Below are 21013 nucleotides of genomic sequence, written 5' to 3'. Positions count from 1 at the left end.
AATATTTAGTTTTGAATTTGATGCTACTGGTATAGTGACTTCAGATCCTTTACCTACATAGATCCAAAAGCCCCCTAACATCTTCAGGCCACTCAGAACCAGTCACTTGCCTAGACTGAACTGGTTGCTTGGGATTCAGCTACACAAACACATGCAGCTTCACATCCCCAGGCCAAATCCTGGACGTAGGGATAGCAGTGAGGTTCAGAGTGTACATACCTTATGTCCTTTGTTTATGAAATGGTATTTCAACAGTGCTTTGTACACTATCAATACACCTTGTAGTTAAAGGACTTAGTCTGAAACTCTGTCTATATTTCTCAAAGTCCCTAATCATAACTGTCATAAGTACCATAAAAGATAAAAATAACCAAAAAATGAAAAAAATAACCCAGTGGCTAGGTTATAATGTATAGTGCTGAAGGGACCAAAAATCACATTCTTTGAAGTAGCAAAGAAAACGTCATTATCTCTAACTTTGAAGAAACTGAAACATATATCAAGTAAAGAAAAGGCAAAATCAGAATTTACTTTCTTGTGCAGCACATATTTAATTCCATCCTAATTCTTTAATGATGTACGAGGACTACTCACATTACCTTCCTCATTCTTGAGTTGTGTGGTATAACACACTGGGGCAGGAGGTAGGAGACCCAGGGGAGTTCCAGGCCTGTCACTAATTATCTAATATGCCCATAGTCACACAGTTAATAAGTAGTTGGAAGCTGCTACTTGAACCCAGATCCACTGCAAGTCCAATGTTGTTATCATTTCTTTTCTTTTTTTTTTTTTTTTAGTGAGGCAATTGGGGTTAAGTGACTTGCCCAGGGTCACACAGCTAGTAAGTGTTAAGTGTCTGAGGCCAGATTTGAACTCAGGTACTCCTGACTCCAGGGCTGGTGCTCTATCCCCTGCGCCACCTAGCTGCCCCAGTACTAGCTTTGTGACCCTGGGCAAGTCACTTAACCCTAATTGCCTCACTAAAAAAAAAAAAGAAATGATAACAACATTGGACTTGCAGTGGATCTGGGTTCAAGTAGCAGCTTCCAACTACTTATTAACTGACTCCAGGGCCGGAGCATTCAAAAACACAGTGAAACAGAACAATTTTAGAACAAAGATAATTCAGGAAAACCAGAAGACACTAGGGAAGAAGGAAGCTATTAAAGTTTGCTCAGAAGTAAATTGAGATGAGAAAGGCAGCTAGGTGGCTCAGTAAATATAGCGTTGGACCTAGAGTCAAGTAGACCTGAGATCATCACATCTGATCTCAGACACTTTGTGGCTCTGAGTAAGTAACTTAACCTCTGTTTGCCTCCATTTCCTGTTCTGTAAAATGGGATTAATTAATAGCATTTAACTCCCAGGGTTGTTGTGAGGATCCAATGAGATATAATTTGTAAAGTGCTTTACAAACCTTAAAGTGTTATATACATGCTAACTATAATTATAATAAGTAAGGCATATTGAGAAGTGGTTAGAAGTTGGATTTCTGCATGAGACCATGTAGATTGCAGCAAAGTGGTTTGTTTTTTTTTTTAGCATTGTTAGGAACCAGTTAATTGCAGATCAAATTCACTTGAGCACATGATCAAGTTATATCATTTCATTGGGAATACAAGAAAGCCCCCAGTAACAAGCAGGAAATTCGATTACAAATAAAATCCTATTTGATAAATCATGTCATCCCTATAGAAAAGATAGGTGTGAACTGGATGATAGTACCATTAGGGTTAGGTGAATTTGGAACTGGTTGAATGACAGAGAAGAAATTGGAATGGAGATATGAACTCAGGAGTCATTCTTATAGCGATAGTAACTGAATAAATGGGAGAGAGACAGTGCAGACTAAAGAACTAAGAGGAGAGAGCCTTAGATCATGGCCATGTGGTAAGTAGGTAGGGGAAGAGGACACAAGGAAGGAATTGTCTAGAAGGTAGGTGAAGAACTAGGAGGGTTTAGTGTCCACAGAAGCCAAGGAAGGAGACCATATTTATAAAGGAGAATAGGGTGATTTATAATGTTAAATTTCTTAAGGAGGTAATGAGGAGTTAGGGAAAAACATTGAAATTCATGATTAAGAGATAATTAGGGAAACTGAGGAAAGTAGTTTCAGTAGAGTGGTGGGTGTGGAAATTAGACTGCAAGAGTTTTAAGAGTGGAAGAGCAGTGTGGTAAAATCAGTGAAAGGAAGGAGATTACAGAATCAAGGGAATTTTCTCATTTTTTTAAAGATAGGGGATACCAGACTGTGTTTATAGGCAGAAAAGTAGGAAATCAATGGATAGAGTTTGAAGATGCAAAAAGGAAAAGTGTGAAAAAATGAGGTTCCAGAGAAGACAGGAGGGGAATTGAACCAAGGGAACAGGTGGGGGAGAGCCATTTCTTCTATTGAGCCATGAAGGAAAGAGCAGAGAAATCTCCGATCTTTGCAGAGCCATACTTGTTTGGGCCCTGGTTGAAATGTTTTTGATATTTATCATTATTGTTTGGGTCTAAGTTTTGATTGACTATCTAAACTCTGACCATTCTATGGTTTATAGTCTCCCTTCCTCTTCTCACTCTCTTCACAATGACAAGCTGACTTTGTTAACTGCTGCTTTTTGTAATTGCTCCATCTCCAAATTGGCTGGATTAGGAAGAGACACAGCTGTCCATCAAAATAGCTTAAAGTGACTGAAGCAGTTATCTGTTCTCTCTTCCCCTCCCCCTCTTATCTCCCCGAGCAATACAGTTGGAGAAAGTTAGGTAATTATAGTTTCTGAGTCTATTGGGCTAGGAGAAGTGAAGAGAAAGGCCATGGGAATCACTGTGAGTGTTGTTGACTCAGAACGTGTCCATTTATAACCTGGAAAAGAGGAGTAAACAGCATGTTAATTAGATTTGCAAATGATATGGAGTCAGAAAGTGTTGCAAACACAAGTGAATAAAGAGAAATGATGTGCAGAGTTTCTGAGGTTAAAAATATGGAAAGGATCAAGCAAAATGAAAAGTGGGCAGATGTAACCTAATACTTTCAGGAAAGAAAAGAATCTGTAAAAATGAGCATCAAGAGAGTAGAATCCAGAAACCAGCAACGCCAGAGAAACCCGGGGTATTGTGGACAACAATTGGATGTGTTTACAACATGGCATGGCAGTTAATGTAATTTGGGTCTGTAAGTATAGTGACTTTGTATCCTATAGGAGAGGTGGTAGTAATTTAGTTGAATAGGCAGAAGCACACCTGGACTATTGTGCTCAGAACTTAGTGCCTTGGGAGAAGAAAGATGTAGAATAACTGGAGGGAGAGTGACATAAAACTACCAAAGTGATTAAGAGGAGGTGGACTGATTTATGAGGAAATCTGATTGTGTGTTTTGGCATCTAAACGGAACACAAGCAGGACACAGAATTCTGCCTAGGAGATTTTCCTCATCTGACATCTCTAAGCATTCATGTTTGAGTGGGAATACTATTCTTGGCATAAAGGTACATGCTTTTGAATGATGGCTAAACAAAATTGAGAGGCAAGTTGGCCACATAACATAGAAAACTTGAGACAAATGAAAACTATGAGATTGTGGAAGTGTGTTCTTGGAGGAATGAAATGATAAAATGAGTGCCATGATTGAAATGGGTCATTTAGTGCAATTCAACAATGTACTAAGTATTTGTTAGGAGCTGGGGATACAAAACCAAAACGAACACTCCCGCCTTCAAGGAGCTTACATTCTAATTCTTTTGTTTCCTTATTTTTCCTTACCATGATGCTTTTCATTCCAAAAATATTCAAACTGTGTCTTTCTTAAGACACTTCAGCACTGTGTAAACAATGGGCTTTGGAAGGGAATAAAATAGGATGGATTTTTAAAAATCAAGAACACCAAAAGAACTCCTTATTCCTTATTTATGAAACATGAATTATAAATAAGTATACACTTTTCTTATGCATTGGTACTTAGAACTATCTTTCTCTTTAGAGTGGTGACCTTTGGATTATTTTAATCCTAATTAAAGGAAGGTACTTCTTCTGAAATTGTGAAAGGATATGAACCTAATTAAGTTATCATAAAGCTCAGACCAGAAAAAGGATATAAAGTCCTTTAAACTTTACAGAATCATTTAATGCCAGTTATTATACTTTGCAAAAGCATGAACAGTCATGATTCCTACAAAAGTCATTCCATGCTCCCTAGTTCTTGTAGTATGTCCCTCAGACCTGGATAGCTGGCATAGCTCCTTTCCTAAGATGCAACTTTTTATTTCAGAAGGCTATTTTTATTTGGATTTAGTACACAGTCCTAGATGTATGCTTGTCAGATTACTTTTCCCCCATCTCTTTAGAGTGTCCTATAAAGTCTGGGGAAAAAATAATGGCCAAAGGCATATAGTGATCAATTAAATTGTTTTTATGTATGACTTGAGGGTGTCATCTAATCCCAGTACTCATCTCTGGGTCTGATGAAAAATCTTGAAACAATAAAGGAGATGCAGCATCTTGTCTTAGCTAATGAGGCTAATTTGTTCTTAAAATACAAGTTGCTGAGATTCCTAAATTAAAATGCATTTTTCTTGATATAAATGTGGAAGATATAAATACAGAAAAAATGTGTGCTCTATCTGTCTGTGTCTTTTATATTTCATTTCAGAATACATTCTTGGATGAGATGTTTAGAGAGATAACTATTCAGTAAATTTAGGGAATCTTTATTTCCTGGATTTAAGTGCGTGTCACCTTATGGAAAATACCCAAGAAAGGCTAATAATTGTATTTGTTTCACCAGAAGGAAAGAAGATGAGATAGTTTTCTTTTGCACTGGAGGTCATAGAATTCATTGTTCTATATTATTCATTAAGCCTTTTTGACCCTCAGTTTTCTTATCCAGAAAATGAAATGAAGAAATGATGCTAGTAAAATACTTAGCTATTACATTGGTAATTTTCTTATTCATTTATTAAATATCTATCACATTGGGGCATTTCCAGGTTCTATATGGGTCCCTCTCTCTTCCCCCCCCCCTGCAAAAAAACCAAACAAACCCTATCCCATGTTCAGGTAGTTGATAGATACACATTCGTGCAAAAGTGACAGCTCAGGAGTCCCAATGATGGAAAAAGTAAAAATAGTAAAAGTATTTATAATTATAAATAGTACAATAGTAAATAGTAAAAAAAGTAAAAAAGCAAAAATACTTTTACTATTCAGGTAGTAGACCCAATTAGTTAAAAGTAAAGATATTTTCCAAAATAATAATGATAGCTAACATTTACATAGTACTTTAAGGGTTTTAACACTTTATATTTTATAAATATTCATAAATAAGTATAGCTTATAAATATTATTTTATTAATCCTCACAACAATAAGTGGGTGTTACGAACACCCTCATTTTACATATGAGGAAACTGAGGCAACAGACATTGAATAACTTTCCTACAGCTATGCAAGTAATATCTGAGGCTGAATTTATCTCAGGCCTTCCTGATTCTAAGTCCAGTTCTATGAACTGTACCACTTAGCTGCCTAAATAGCACAGAAAGAAAAGTAGCACTAGAACATTACAACTCCTTAGCCTTGGGAACTTTCTGTAGGATTGCACACAACACAAAGAGAACACATTTAGAGGGACACACACATAGGGAATGAAGGGTTATAGCTATTTAATAAAATTTACCCAAGGGAAACTCATTATTCCTACAAAGGTTTACTTTGGAATAAAAATTATTTTATAATTTCTATTATCTTATTAAGAGAGAAGCTTTTGTCTTTGGTTTTCATCCTGAAAGCAGACTTTCTAATGCTTGTTACTCTGAGTGTAATAAATAGCAAAAGACATACTTCAGACACATTAAAAGGAAAAACAAACTTAAAATATATGACATTAATGTTTTTTTAAAAGTTTGATGTTTTGTGATATAACCATTTTAACAGTTCTTGGAGAAATAGATACTACCTGATAGGGCAATAACTTCTAAAGCTTTAAAATAACAAATTATACAAAACAATCATACGAAGTATAATTTATTGTCCAATTTATCTAAGAGATTTGTGAAACTGTTTTACTACATGCTTTGCTTCCTAATATTGGGCTATGTTTTTAGCCCATAAACGAGAGAAACTATATTTTTAGTTGGTCATTTCAAACTTACCTCTTTTTTAAAGGACAAGTTCAAATACAGGAAATAGGAAAATGCTATGTTGGCCATAGGATAATTAATGCTAAATGACATTTTAGATTAAGAATTAATCCTTAATAGCTAACAAAATTTTCTCTTTCTGATAGCAATAATTAACAACTTGAGTTGTTGCTGTCTGATTAATTTTTGATTTGTAAAGATGTCACCAGGGGATAGCCACCTCAGCTTTCTAAATTTACACTTTCCATAAGTAAGCAAAATTGTTCTTCCCTAAGCTCCTTCCTTCAATCTTTTTTCCTTTCTTTCTTCCATCCTTCATTCTATCCCTTCTGAGTTATTATCTCTTCCTATAGTATTTTCTAAGTTTCATGTTTATTAAATTTATTGTTGGTGAAAGTGTGTCCTCTCCAAAAAAATGGAAGGTTCTCTATATATCTGTCATCTAGTAGAGAGTAGAAAGTGCACAACAATTTTCAAATTCATGCTAATTACATGCAATAAGACATTTTACAAAGAAAGTTTCTCAGTTCACATTTTTGAAATGTTCCTACTTGTGGGAAAAATTAGATTCAGGCATATTTCTTAACTACAGCTGCACAAAATTGCTAGGATATAATAAACATTGTCACCTGCAGTGATGTCTTCAAATTTCACATATAGCTAGAGCTACTAAGGCCTTATACCATATTAAAAGAAAAATGGTCAACAGTTGGAGATTTTAATTGAAGCAAAGGAAATTGGGAAAATCATAAAAAGAAAACATATCACAAATTTGTTGAGGGCAGACTATGTGGTTAAAACATGATTTGAATCCCTTTCTTGTTGTGTAGAAAATAGAAAGTTCTTTTAATTTGAATTGAGTTTGTCCAGGTACCATGATGGAGAAAAATCATAGGAATGCTTAAATCTGGAGCAGAAAGGGATTTTAGAAATCATCTAATCTAACCCCCTTATTTTACAGTTGAGGAAATTGAAGCCTATAAGGGGATAAACAACTTGCCCAAGGTCACATAGGCAATAAGTAACAGAGTTGGGGCTTGAACTCAGGTCCTGTGACTCCGAGTTCAGCATTCAATACATTAAGTCACCTTACTTCCTAAGTTTTTACCATCCTTTTCATAATAAGCACCCTTAACTACAAGGTACCCTAAATTGTCAGGTCCATTTTATGATAAAGGCAGCCCAAACTAATCATTTCTGTTTTGCCACTTGGTGATTTCATCAGTTCCCAACTCTATGCAGATGATTTCCAGGTCTATATATCCAGTTCATTTCTATTATGAGCTATAGTCACCCATCATCAACTGCCAATTGAATATCTTGAATGGGATGTCCTGAAGGCATCTTAAATTTAACCTGTCCAAAACACAACCCATTTCTTTCCCTCCAAACCATCCCCTCTCCCAAACTTTCCTATTATTGTTAAGAGCATCACCATCTTCCCAGTCACCCTGATTTGCAACCTCAATGTCATATTCAAATTCTCTCTTATGCTTACTCCACATTTCTAATAGGTTTCAAAGTAGCTTCACAATATCTTTCATATATACTCACTTCTCCCTATCCACAGAGTTGCTTAGTAAAATCTCTCATCACTTTGTTGTTGTTCAGTCATTTTCAGTCATGTCTGACTCTTTGTGATCCTATTTGGGTTTTCTTGGCAAAGATACTGGAATGGTTTGCCATTTATTTACATTTTACAGATGAAAAAACTAAGACAAAGGGGATTAAAGTGATTTGTCTAGGGTCATACAGTCAGTAAGTGTCTGAGGCTATATTTGAACTCAGAAAGATGAGTCTTCCTGATTCCAGACCTGACACTCTATCCACTGCACCACCTACCTGCCTATCATCAGCTCACACCTGAACTATTGCTTCCTTTCTGGTTGACCTCCCTGTCTCAAGTGTCTCCTCACTCTAAACCATCCTCCATTTAGCTGCCGAAGTAATTTTCCCAAAGTGTAGATCTGAACATTTAACACTTCCCTCCACCTACTCAATAGCAGTGATTCCCTATTATCTCCAGGAGTGAATACAAAATCCTCTGGCATTTTAAGTCCTTCCCAATCTTACCCTTTGATCTTTCTAGTCTTCTTACACTTTATTACTCTCTATGTTCCATTAGATTGACCCTCTTGCTATTCCTCATACATGGCACTGTCTCACAACACTATGTCTTTTTTACCTACTGTCTCCTGTACCTGTAATGTTCTCTGTTCTTATTTCTACTCATCGACTTACCCAAATTCCTTTAATTCAGCTCAAATCCCACCTTCTAAACAAGTCTTTCCCCATCTCTCACACATCAAGTGCCTTCACTTTGAGATTATCTTCCTTTTTACTCTACATATCTTGCAAATACATAGTTGTTTTCATGTTGTCTCTCACATCATAAATATGAGCTTCTTGAGTGAAAAGACCATGTTTTTGTCTTTCTTTTTATCCCTAACTCTTTGCACATTGTCACTTAGTAAGCTTGTAATTTTATTAACTGACATAACCATAGATATAACAAAAAGAAACTATGTGCATTTCAAAGGTATATCATTCAGGAAACAAAACTGTAGTTTCAAAGTCCAGTTGTTTTTCAAACAAAGCAAAACTCTGCAATAAGAAGGCAGTTACATTATGATAACAGTTCTACCCTAACCTTATAAAAGGCTAGAGTCTTTTCTGATCAGTCATGCAATTTAATAAAATAGGAAAGTTGGAAAGTTTTAAGTGGGATTGTGTGAGTTAAAATTGCAATGATTTCCCTGTGTAGGCTTTGCAGAATACTCACTTAGTAAACCAATATCCAACATCTGTTCCTGAAGCAGTTTGGACCTTTAAAATGGACCCAGTAAATATTACTACATTGTATGTAGATCAGAATTTTAACAAAAACAATTATGACAATTCATTTCATTAGCACTTTAGGGTTTACAGCCATGTAAGTTAGAAAATGCTATTTTACTTCCTGAGTGTATCTCAAATTGCTCTTTTCTTTTCTCCTTTGTTCAACATTCAAAATGTTGACTTTAGCACCAGTTGGGCTAGACCTGCATCAGACTGCAATCTTACTGATAAAGACTTGAGGTCACTTATATGGACTTTCTGTTTATAAAGTCAGATTGACCAGAGTGAAATTTTCCATTAAGGTATGTGAAAAGTGCCAAACACTACCACCAGATTGCATTTAACTGATGTAGATCCAATGGGATGGTAATGCCAGGCCTTGAGCACAATTCCAATTTCAAGTCACTAGGGTCAATACCAATTTTATTTCCTCTGGTGTTGCCTCAGTATTAGTGATCTGAATACCTGCTGACCAAATCATTGGATTAGAGGTGATGGAGAACAAATGCCTATCCTCAATAGCAAATGCCAATTTGAGTCAATTAAGCTTGCTTTTCCCTCTCCAGAGCCCAACAGTTGTTCCTCAAAGTACAGTGAGTTTCAGTGATAGTACATAATGTACTGATAATGAAAATAACTCTGTGAACAGCAAGGAAGTAAGTTGGGGCTACTTCCACCCACACAGAAATGAATTTTATGTGCAAAAGCCCAGTGGAATATAAATGAACTGCTGTATATGAGAAAAGAAATGAGAGTCTGAGGATCTGGGCCATAGCCCAAGAAGGAGCATACATACTTTTCCTCTCCTTCTTTTCCTCTCTATTTTTGATGTAAGGTCATGGATATGAATATCCTTGTCCTACAGGGTAACAGCTGGTTGTAATAAAATGCCATGTGCAGTGTAGGTAAGAGCTTGATGTCTGAACATACTCACTATCAAGATCCTCTGGTCCTTGTCACAAACTGTTTGGATGCTCTTAGCTGCGTCCTTATTCAGGGCACGATTCACTGGCAGCAGGTGTTTGTTCATTTTGATAAATGTCAGCTTCTTAACATTCGCTTTGGAGAGGGAAGTGTGACAGACACTGATAATGCCCTTGCTGAACTGAAGGTACCCTCGCTGAGCATGCTAGAGGGCAACCAGCTTACAAACTTTATAGCCACATGCATTTGAGCTGGACCCAATCTTCACTTTCCTTGCCAATCTCAGAATGGCTCTGTATCTGCAGACATACCCCAGATGTCCTGCAATCATCTGACTGATCTAAACTCTGGGGAGTCTACAGCCTCCAGTGATGTAAAATTAGACAGGAAGCCAAAGTCTTCCAAGTAGTACCCTGGGGATTTCTCAAGTGCACTAATGTACTAATTGAGTATTGTTGCTATGTTGCCAGTCATATTCCCACATTTACAACCAATCCCTTCTTTCTTAGTCATGTTGCCTTCCTCAGGCTAACTTAATAAAAACTCCCACAAAGTCAGTAGAAGAGCTGGTGTGGCACATGTGTATAGCTAGTTTGATAGAGCTGTCCAAGGTACTGCATCCTACAATGACTAGAAGCAGAGTGATACATGCAAATAGAAAACTATGAAACTTGATATTTACTACAATGGTTTAGACTCTATGCATATTCCTTGCAAATATGAAGTGGAAAAGCAAATAAAGAGGAACTACCATGTATCAGGAGAAGATGCTTGAAATAAAGCATGCCATTGTATGTCTTGTGTGGAGCTTGCTATTCTACAAAGGTTCAGATTACTATTACCACCACCACCACCACCACCATCAACATCTTTCCATTTATATAGTCCTTGAAGAATTTTTTCACAAACCCTCTAAGATATATTTTACAAGTATTACAGAATATGAACTATATAAAATCAAAAGGGTATATGGTACATTAGAACCCATATTGTGTAGTTGAAAGAGTGATGCATTTGAAGTCAGTGGTGCTAGGTCTGAATCCTACCTCTGCTATTTATTATCTGTGTGATGAGCCAGACCAGTTGATTAAAAGCAAGCACTTATTAAGTGCCTACTCTGTGCTCAACATTTTCTTAGAAACTGTGAAAGACAAAGAAGTAGATTGTGGAATCAGAACTAACACATGAACAAAAAAAGATGGTACATATTAAAGTGCTAAATGGTGTGTAGGTGCGAGAGAGAGAGAGAGAGAGAGAGAGAGAGAGAGAGAGAGGACAGCTTGAGTCTTAGAGAGTAGGTGAGATATAACCTTGGCTGAAGAAGATAGGTGGAATGTGGAGAGGTGGTGGTGAAAGGGATGTGCATTCTACCTAAGGAGTTATGAGCACAATATAGCTATTAAAAATGAGACTAGGGGAGCAGCTAGGTGGCGCAGTGGATAGAGCACTGGCCCTGGAGTCAGGAGTACCTGAGTTCAAATCCGGCCTCAGACACTTAACACTTACTAGCTGTGTGACCCTGGGCAAGTCACTTAACACCAATTGCCTCACTTAAAAAAAGAGAGACTAGGGGCAGCTAGGTGGCATAGTGGATAAAGCACCGGCCCTGGATTCAGGAGGACCTGAGTTCAAATCTGGCCTCAGACACTTGACACTTATTAGCTGTGTGGCCCTGGGCAAGTCACTTAACCCCCAGTGACCACCAAAAAAAATGAGACTAGCTTACATGTGGGTGTCTAGGTTGGAATCAGCGAAGTGATTAATTTTCATCCATTCTTCGTGAGTATAATTTTAAATCATTAAGTAAAAATAAGTTTGAATAGGAAGGGACCATAGCAATTGAAAAAAACATGAAATTTTAGAGTGGAAAATCTTAGTTTAAAAAATCATGAACTTGGAGATAATTTCATAAGTTGGTTACCATTCTCTTATTACCCAGTCCTTTAAACATAATTTATTAAATATTGTATTAAACAAAAGAAGCCATTTTAGTTCTTCCTTTTCAGCTATGTAATAATTCATATTAATTAAACAATTATCTATTTAGAACCTGCTAAGGGCAAGGAAAAACATAATGAAAAATAGCACCAAACCTCAAGGAGCTTATGTTTTATTAGTGAAATTTATTTACTTACACAAATAAGTAAATTCTCTTGAGTAGAGAGCAGCACTAACAACTAATGGGACCAATAAAAGTTCCTTATAGATGTGGGAGCTGAGTTGAATCTTGAAGAAAGCTAAGACTTCTGTGTCAAGGTAAAGAAGGACTGCATTCCAGGTATGCAGGACAACCCGTATTGAGGCACTAAAATGGGAGGTGGAATGCTGAGTTTGAAGAACAGAAAAACAAACAAATGAATTAAACAAACTAATCAAACAGTCTGACTGGAATGCAGAGAGCAAAAGGGGGAGACATGTGTAATAAGCCTGAAAACATAGGGTGAAATCAGACCATGGAGGGCTTTAAATCCCAAGCTAAGGAGTTTATATTTCATTTTAGAAGTAGGAGCTGTTGAAGGTTCTTGAGTGTGTGTGTAACATAGTCATTAACATCTCTGCTTTTAGGAAGATTATTTCAACAACCAAATGAGAATTAGAGAAGGGAATTACTGCCTGAACTAGAGTAGTACATGTATGTGAGTGGAGAAAGGGGGAAAATATGAAAGATATTGCGGATAGAACTGACAAGACTTAGAAGGTAATTGGATATGGGAAGGAAGGGAAAGAAAAGGAGAAATTGAGGAAGACATTGAGTTTGCAAACCTGAATGGCTGAAAGGATAGTAAAGCCCTCAAGAGAAATAAGAGAGTTTGGAAGAAATGTAGGTTCAGGGAAAAAGATGAATTGGACAAGTTGAGTTGGAGGTGCCAATGCAATATTGATAGAAATAATTGCTTTATCTCCTAGATGATCTTAATATTGCATTAGAAAAAATGAAATTGATTTTTTTCAAATAAAAAAGATCTAGAAACTAAGAACCTTTTAGTATTAGAATATATGGATTGCTGGCAAACATTTCATAGTTTAGTTCATTTGTCACTGTTGCAGATGTGTGATTTCATATAATCATGGAATCTCTGAGCTGAAAAGACAATGGTCATCAAGTCAAACCTGTATCTGCATAAGAATCAGCTCTGCAACATCCCCAACATTTGGTCATCCAAATGCTGCCTGGTAGGGTCTAGTAATAGGGAAGTTATTTGCCCCTTAGGCAATTGATTCTACTTGTAGATAATTTTTTAAAATAACTGATTGTATGAACACACACCCAGAGTGTTCCCTCTTTCAACCAATTCCAACAAGAGTGAGGTATAAACATTGCCTTCCATCCCCTCCCTCCCATTTCCCCCCTTCATTGCAAAAGCTCTTCCTTACATGCCTCTTTTATGCATGAACATTTTCTCCATTCCACCTCTCCCTTTTCCCAGTAAATCTTTCTCATCCTTCAATATTTGTGATCATTCCAATATAAACTCACACCCATGCAATCTTTCTACATAAACTCATTTTAACTGCTCTTCTAAGAATAGAGCTGTTGGGAGTTACATGTATTATCTTCCCATTTAAGACTTTAAACAGTTAACTTCATTGATTCCTTTGTTATTACTCTTTTATGTTTATTGTTTATGTTTCTCTTGAGTCTTCTGTTGAATGTAAAATATTCTATTTAGCTCTGGTCTTTTCCTCAGGAATGTTGAAAATTCTCTATTTCTTTGAATGTCCATTTCCCCTCTGAAGATTTATACTCGATTTTCCTGGGTAGATTTTTCTTGGTTGTAATCCTAGTTCCTTTGCCTTCTGGAATATCACATTCCAAGCTTTCTACTCCTTTAAGCCAAAAGCTGCCAAGTCTTGTGTGATTCTGACTGTGGCTCCATGACATTTGAATTATTTCTTTTTAGCTGCTTGAAGTATTTTCTCTTTGACCTTTGAGAGCTCTGGAATTTGGCAATAATATTCCTGGGAGTTTTCATTCTGAGATCTCTTTCAGGATATGATTGGTGGATTCTTTCCATTTCTATATTATCTTCTGAATATAAAATATCAGGGTAGTTTTCTTTTATAATTTCTTGAAATATTATGTCTAGGCTCTTTCTTTGATTATGGCTTTAAGGTAGTCCAACAATTCTTAAATTATCTCTTCTTGATCTCTTTTCCAGGTTAGTTGCCATAATGCTATCAGATAGTAGCATTTTCTTCTATTTTCTTTTATTATTTTGACGTCATTTTATTGTTTTCTGATGCCTCATGGAATCATTGGTTTCTAATTGCCTGATTTTAATTTAAAAGGAATTATTTTATTCAATGAGATTTTGTTACCCTTTTTCCATTTGGTCAATTCTGCTTTTTAAGGAGTTCTTTTCTTCAGTGGATTTTTGTGCCTCTTTTACCATTTGGCCAATTCTGCTTTTTAAGGTGTTATTTTCTTCAGTATTTTTTGTATGTCTCTTTTACAAAGCTGTTAATTTTCTTTTCATAATTTCCTTGCATCATTCACATTTTTTCCCACAAATTTTTCCTCTACCATGTTTATCTCTTTCTTTATCTCTTCCAGGAAGTTTTGTCAGGTTTGAGTCCAATTATAATTTTTCTTTTGGGTTTTTTTATAACTGTTTTCACATTCTTGTCTTCTTCTGATTTTATGTCTTGGTCTTCCCTGTCACCATCATATTTTTTATGGTCAAATTCTTTTTTCTTTTTGCTCATCTTTCTAGCTTATTTCTTTAATTTGAGCTTTATGTTAAAGTAGGGTTCTGCTCACCTTGGAATAAGGAGGCATTGTGCTAAGCTTCAGGCTTTTTATGCTGTTGTTTTCAGAGCTAATTTTGAGGGTCTTCAAGTTTTTGTACCTCCAAGTGGTGTGATCCTGGGATATTTATGATCACTGCTCTCCTGGTCTGCTCTTTAGTCTTTACCCAGGAAGAGCCCCTGATTCCATGAAGCCATAAATTCTAGTACTTCTCTTTGCTTTGGAACTGTTACCAGGGCTTCCTTGTGAGTGACAACCAGTGCTCCTTTCCACCTTGGATCTGCAACCCAGAACTGCATATAAGCAACAGATTTATCAATTAGCCCAGTTATACTTAGTGCCAGAAAAGGGTCCCTTGTAATCTACTTTCTGACCAGCTGTCCTGTCTCCTTACTATCTCTGGACTGAGAACTCCTGAAACAACAGCAGCCACTGTTACTGCTACCCTCTGTATGTCCTCTAGAGAGGTTTTCACTGTGGTATCACAGACTTATGTTGACTTCCTAAGTATTTTTAGGCTGGAAAAATGTCTCACTTTTTTATTGGCTCTGGCACTCCAAAATTTGATCTGAAGTATTATTTTAAAGTTGTTTAGAGGGGAATGTTGGGAGAATTGAGCTGAATGCTTACCCCTAATCTGCCATTTTGTCTCCTCCACCTCTGGATAATTTTAATTGTTAGATAGATTTCCCTTTGCTAACAAGTCCAAATCTCCTCTATTGCTTTCATCCTTGGCTTCTTATCTTATACTCTATGGTCAGTGGCCCCACTGGGGGGAAGTTGACTTGAAGGCGTTATTATTCCAACAGAATTTCTAGAAGCAAATCCTATCACCACCCTTAAAAGCCTTGTTGATATTTTAATAAAAATGTCATAAAATGAATGGTGTATCCTGACATATTGATGGATCATATAAAGAATATCAAAGGGTCAGCCTAAATGCAATTGGAATGCATTACTGGATAGTGGAAAGAACACTGAACTTAAGGTTAGAAGATGAAGATTCAAACACCAGTTCCAAAATTTACTATGGACCTGAGTATCCTTATCTTCAAAATGGGGATAATATTATTTTCACTAACTATCTCATAGGATTATTTTCACAACCAAGTCAGATAATGTAGGCAAAATATTTCATAATGGTAAAGAACTACATACATGTGAATTATTAAGAATACAATGTTAGCCACAACTCTGAAGATAATTTAATAACTTCTACCTACATGACTTCTGACCCTTTGGCTTTTCAAATGGACTTGGTTAGCATCCATTGACATAAATGTTAACTGCCTATTTCCCACTACTTTCCCCTGTATATAAATGCCACTTGGATGGCATTTAGGTTGTATGGAACAATTTGTGTTTTCAAGAGGGGGAATTTTACAAATTGTGCTTCTCTTTTCTTTCAGCTTGAGCTGTTTTCTCCTGGGAAAACAGCTTTTTGCTTGGCAAAAATGGATGTGAAGCATTGGCGAAAACGAAAGGCCGTTTTCATTGCAAAGAAAACTGCCTTTTGCTTTTGCCAAAAAAAGCAAAACATATGAGACAAAACCACAAATATTTCCCTGTTTGCAAACCCTGTGAAAACGTGATTTTTCACCAGCGGTGAGAATATTTTCCCACACAACTCTTCCAACTTCTAAAAATTATCCTTTCATATGGTAAAATTCATAATTTACACCTGCTGTACCTCATAACTCTCATCAAGTGTTATTAATATTGTCATTTAACATTTTTTGGAAGAGCCTCAGTGTAATCTAGAACACTAGATCCCCTACTTAGGATGCTTCTAATCTTAACAACACAAAGATGGTAGAACTACTAAGCATTGATGAATAGCTGACACCATGGTGGCAAAGCTAACAAAAGGAAGAAATTAATGTGATGAATTTGGTTTCAGATAGTGCTATACAGCAGTCATTTCATATATAGTTTGCATGGTGTGACAAAAAAAGAATATCTGGAATCAGGAGATCTGGGTTCAAATTCTAGTTCTAATGTGTGTGTATTAGCTGTGTGAATTTGTGTTTAATTCCATGATGTCTCTGTGTTTCATAATTACTAAAATGAGGAAAATAATACTTGCACTAACTGCATCACAGAGTTATGGTGAATATAAATGGGAGTTATTGTTATGGAGAGATGCAGTATACTGTCTTGGCTAGACACCTGGTTAGAAAGATTTCAGTTCAAGTCCTGGCTGCTTTTGAAATATATACATAGTGTGACCCTGGTCAGTTAATCTCTCAGTCTTGTAGGACAGGGCTTTTAAATTTTTTTCCACTCATGACCCCTTTTTGCCCAATAAATTTTTATATTACTCTGGTTATATAGGTATATTAAATAGGTATACATAATATTTTACTGTTGCTGAATTTTTTGTTACCCCCACATTCAGCTATGTGACCCACAGTTTAAGAAGCTTTGCTCTAGAAAACTGTAAGATAGGGATTCTTATTCTAGGGTCCATCAATAAATTTCAAATAGTTTATGATCTTGAATTGAGAAAAGTTACAACTTTATTTTCACTAACCTCTAATTGAAATATAACATTTCCTTCAATTATCTAAACTGTTATTCAGAGAGAAGGTCCATAGGTTTCACCTAATTGCCAATTATGATACAGAAAAATTGGAAATCCTTGCTCCAAGGCTTTAAGTTGCAAAAAAGATGATCAGCCTTGGTAGAAAGAGGTTCCTCTCCTGAGAGTTCCTTATACCAATGAAATCACAGGTCCAGTCCCTATCCCTATCTTATTATGTGGCTAATATTAATTGTTCTGTTTATCTCATGGACTTATTGTGAGGAAAACATTTTGTAAACCCTAAAGTTATATATATGTGTATGTGTATGCATATATGTATATGTTATTCTCCATCAATTAAGAATAACAAGACAGAAAAATTAATAAAGAGTAATAGAGTCAGAACAAGGAGATAATGGTTAATAATGTAATGAAAGAACACTGACCAAGGATAGCACATACTGGTTTTTGTTTAGGTCCACCATTAAATAGCTGTGTGATTTTGGAAAAGTCACTTGACATATATGATCATCAGTTTCCTTGTCTGTAAAGTGAGATGTTTGGGGTAGATGCTCTCTCAAGTCCTGATTACGTCTTCAATCCTGTAAGTAAATTAGAGATGCACCTAGAAATATAGAAATAATGAGCAACAAAAGCCCAATCCTTCCCCTGTTCTGCTGACTTTAAGCAATTTCACTTCAACCATTAAAAGTCAGTGGATTGGGGGGCAGCTAGGTGGCGCAGTGGATAAAGCACTGGCCTTGGATTCAGGAGGACCTGAGTTTAAATCTAGCCTCAGACACTTGACACTTACTAGCTGTGTGATCCTGGGCAAGTCACTTAACCCTCATTGCCCCGCAAAAAAAAAGAAAAAAAGAAAAAAGTCAGTGGATCGGGGCAGCTAGGTTGCACAGTAGATAGAGCACTGTCCCTGGATTCAGGAGGACCTGAGTTCAAATCCAGCCTCAGACACTTAACACTTACTAGCTGTGTGACCCTGGGCAAGTCACTTAACCCCAATTGTCTCACCAAAAAAAAAAACAGTCAATGGATCTATGATGTTCTTAATGATATGTATCTCCACTAATTTCCTACTCTGAGTCCCACGTCATTGTTATCTGGAAGTAATCCTTTAAAGGATATTTCAATGAAGCAAGAACTCTGAAACGTCCTACCAATCTGGCTCTTCAACAAAAGGTTGGCATTAGATGGTGAATTTTTTTGGTTGTAGCTCATGAAACATCTACTAAACTTGAGGGAATAGAATTTATGTTCATGCCAGGAGAATCCACATGGATGAGATCAAAGACTTTTTTTTTTTTTTTTACAATATTGAAGTGATAGTGTACAACTTAAAGGGATCTCATAACTTCCCTTGTTAAAAGTTCCATTTTGTAATTACTCTAAATTGACTTCATGCTTTTCCTTATACCTCAACTACATCTGTCTAATGCAATTTAAACTAATTTCTTCTCATTCTGCCCTTAGAAAGTAGACATTAGATGTTCATCATTCATTATAAAATGTCAAAATATTAAAATAGGTGTGCCTTATTATATACAATAGATGTGCCCCTGATAGCTATATGAATCAAATTTACATTTTGTTCTACTTGAAATGGGATTGAACTGGATGCCTCTACATTCCCTTCAGCAACTGACTAAAGGAAATCTGTAACGGAAATTCTATAAAGTGGAGGAATTCTTTCATGAACTGTCTAATTTGTTATAAAACCAGATTTTTGTATATTGAATTTACTTAAAATGAAAGGCACCAATAATTTTCAGAAAGTTTTTGACAAATTTATGGTTGGTATACCTATAATAGTTTGTAAAGAAGGCTTTTCAGCCTTTGGGGGGCTACATCTCTAACTTGTGAGTTTACCATTATGGAAGGCAACTACTATGCTCTATGTGATTTTTTGCCATCACTTCATAGGGTAGGGTTTACAAAGCTAACTGCTCACAGTCTGTTTATTTCTTACTAGGCACTATGCCTGTGATTTAGATAGCTGCCACCAGCTGGGCAATGGTGTCTGGATGGGGCTACATAGTCCAAATAGCTAGATGCCCAATAAGAGTAGATAATAAAGAGGGAGAACACAGCATGCAATCCAGTAAATTATACTTTCCTATTAAATTTTCACTATTAAATTATAAAGCACAATTGTTAACTAATAACTTTGTATAAGAAAGTGATTCATTTTTTATAGTAAAATTTAGGGACATAAAAGCAGGAAATTGCTCCTTTACAGCTACCTTGCTTCTTGTGGCCTTTTTTCCTTGCCCCTAAAACCTCTGTTAAGCCACTGTTGCTTCCCCTCTGTACATTTCTCCTCAGACTAGGCCTTCGGGTCAAGGGTTATATGTCTGGCATCTTTGGACCTAAGGTCCTCTAGGGATCTGCTTCTAATGTTGTAACTAGCAGACTTAAAATAAAGTTCAACAGGGGATTTGAGTGGTATTGGATGATTCTAGAGAGCAGCCCAAGAACTCTTTCCAGGTTAGATCACTTGGGGGACAACCAGGGCATTTGCCTGGTCATCTATAAACTATTATTTTGGTACTTTTTCAGGGTAAGAAAGGAGGAAAGTCATAGCTGTGATCCACCTACCAGTCCTGGAATCACTGACCTATCATCTGGCTTCACTGGAATATTTCTTCTCGCCCTAGAAATTCCCTCAGAGCCTGTGACCTGCTCACACTCTGGAACATTCCTCTGTCCCTGTGTACTCCTACATTTGGTCAGTTCTTTCGGGAACCTCCATTTTGTAGAAGGGCCCAGGCCAGTCATGCTTCATTTCTTCTCTCCTCTTTGTTTCTGACTCTCCATACTTTGTTATCATTCCCTTGCATGGACACCTCCTCCCTTTCCCTCCTTTAGCTTCCTTTTGACATGTTGTCTTTCTCCATTAGAATGTAAACTCCTTGAGGGCAAGGACTGCATTTATTTATTTATTCATTCATTCACTTATTCATTTATTCATTTGTTTGTTTATTCATCCATTCATTCATCTACCTATTTATATTCATTCATTCATCCATCCATCTATCCATTTATCCATCCATCTATCCATCCATCCATCTATTTATTTATTTATCTATCTATCTAATATTTGTATCTCCAATGCCTAGAACATTGTTTGGTACATATTAAGCACTTAATAATTGTTTGGTGACTTATTTACTGATATTTATTATAGCAGGACCCCAGCTCTGAATCTCTTATTTTTCCTCTCATGGATCAGATTTTGTGCTTTTGCTCCAATTATAACTGGTCTCCAGAAGGGCACGAATCGCTCTGGGATAACAATGTCTGAACCCATTTATCTCCATTTCAAGCTGTAGCATTGAAGGCTGGGAGGGGAGAGGGTGCTACCTTCAAAGCAAAGTAAACCTTTTTTGAGGTTTTTTTTTCCATTTATTCAAAGATGTTAATAACAACAAGTTATTAATTTGATTGGATTGCATTTAGAAAACAAAATGTTCAAGTTTCCATAATGTCAGGTGTGACATTTTTCAGGGCCCTAACCCTTTGCTGTCTTTCCCTTCACCTCAAAAGGTACCCAAAGTGCATGTTACCTCAAAGGCCATAGACAAATTCCCACCTGCCTTTTAAGAGAATGGAATCCTTGATGGTAGCTTTACTAAATGATGATGGAGAGGGAGAAGCTGTGAATTAGCTGGGTAATATATTTGAAATTATCCTTTTGAATTTTTCATACCATTCTGTTTAGACTCCACTTGATATAATTGTAATTATAAATTTGCTTTATTTATGTATCTGTACCTGAATATAGTGCCTTACACTTTATAAGTGTTTGTTGACTTAAATTAAAAGACTTCCTTGTGTTGATGTT

This window comes from Dromiciops gliroides, chromosome 4 (assembly GCF_019393635.1).
Source record: "Dromiciops gliroides isolate mDroGli1 chromosome 4, mDroGli1.pri, whole genome shotgun sequence".
Lineage (NCBI taxonomy): Eukaryota > Metazoa > Chordata > Mammalia > Microbiotheria > Microbiotheriidae > Dromiciops > Dromiciops gliroides.
This window is presented reverse-complemented; position numbering follows the sequence as displayed.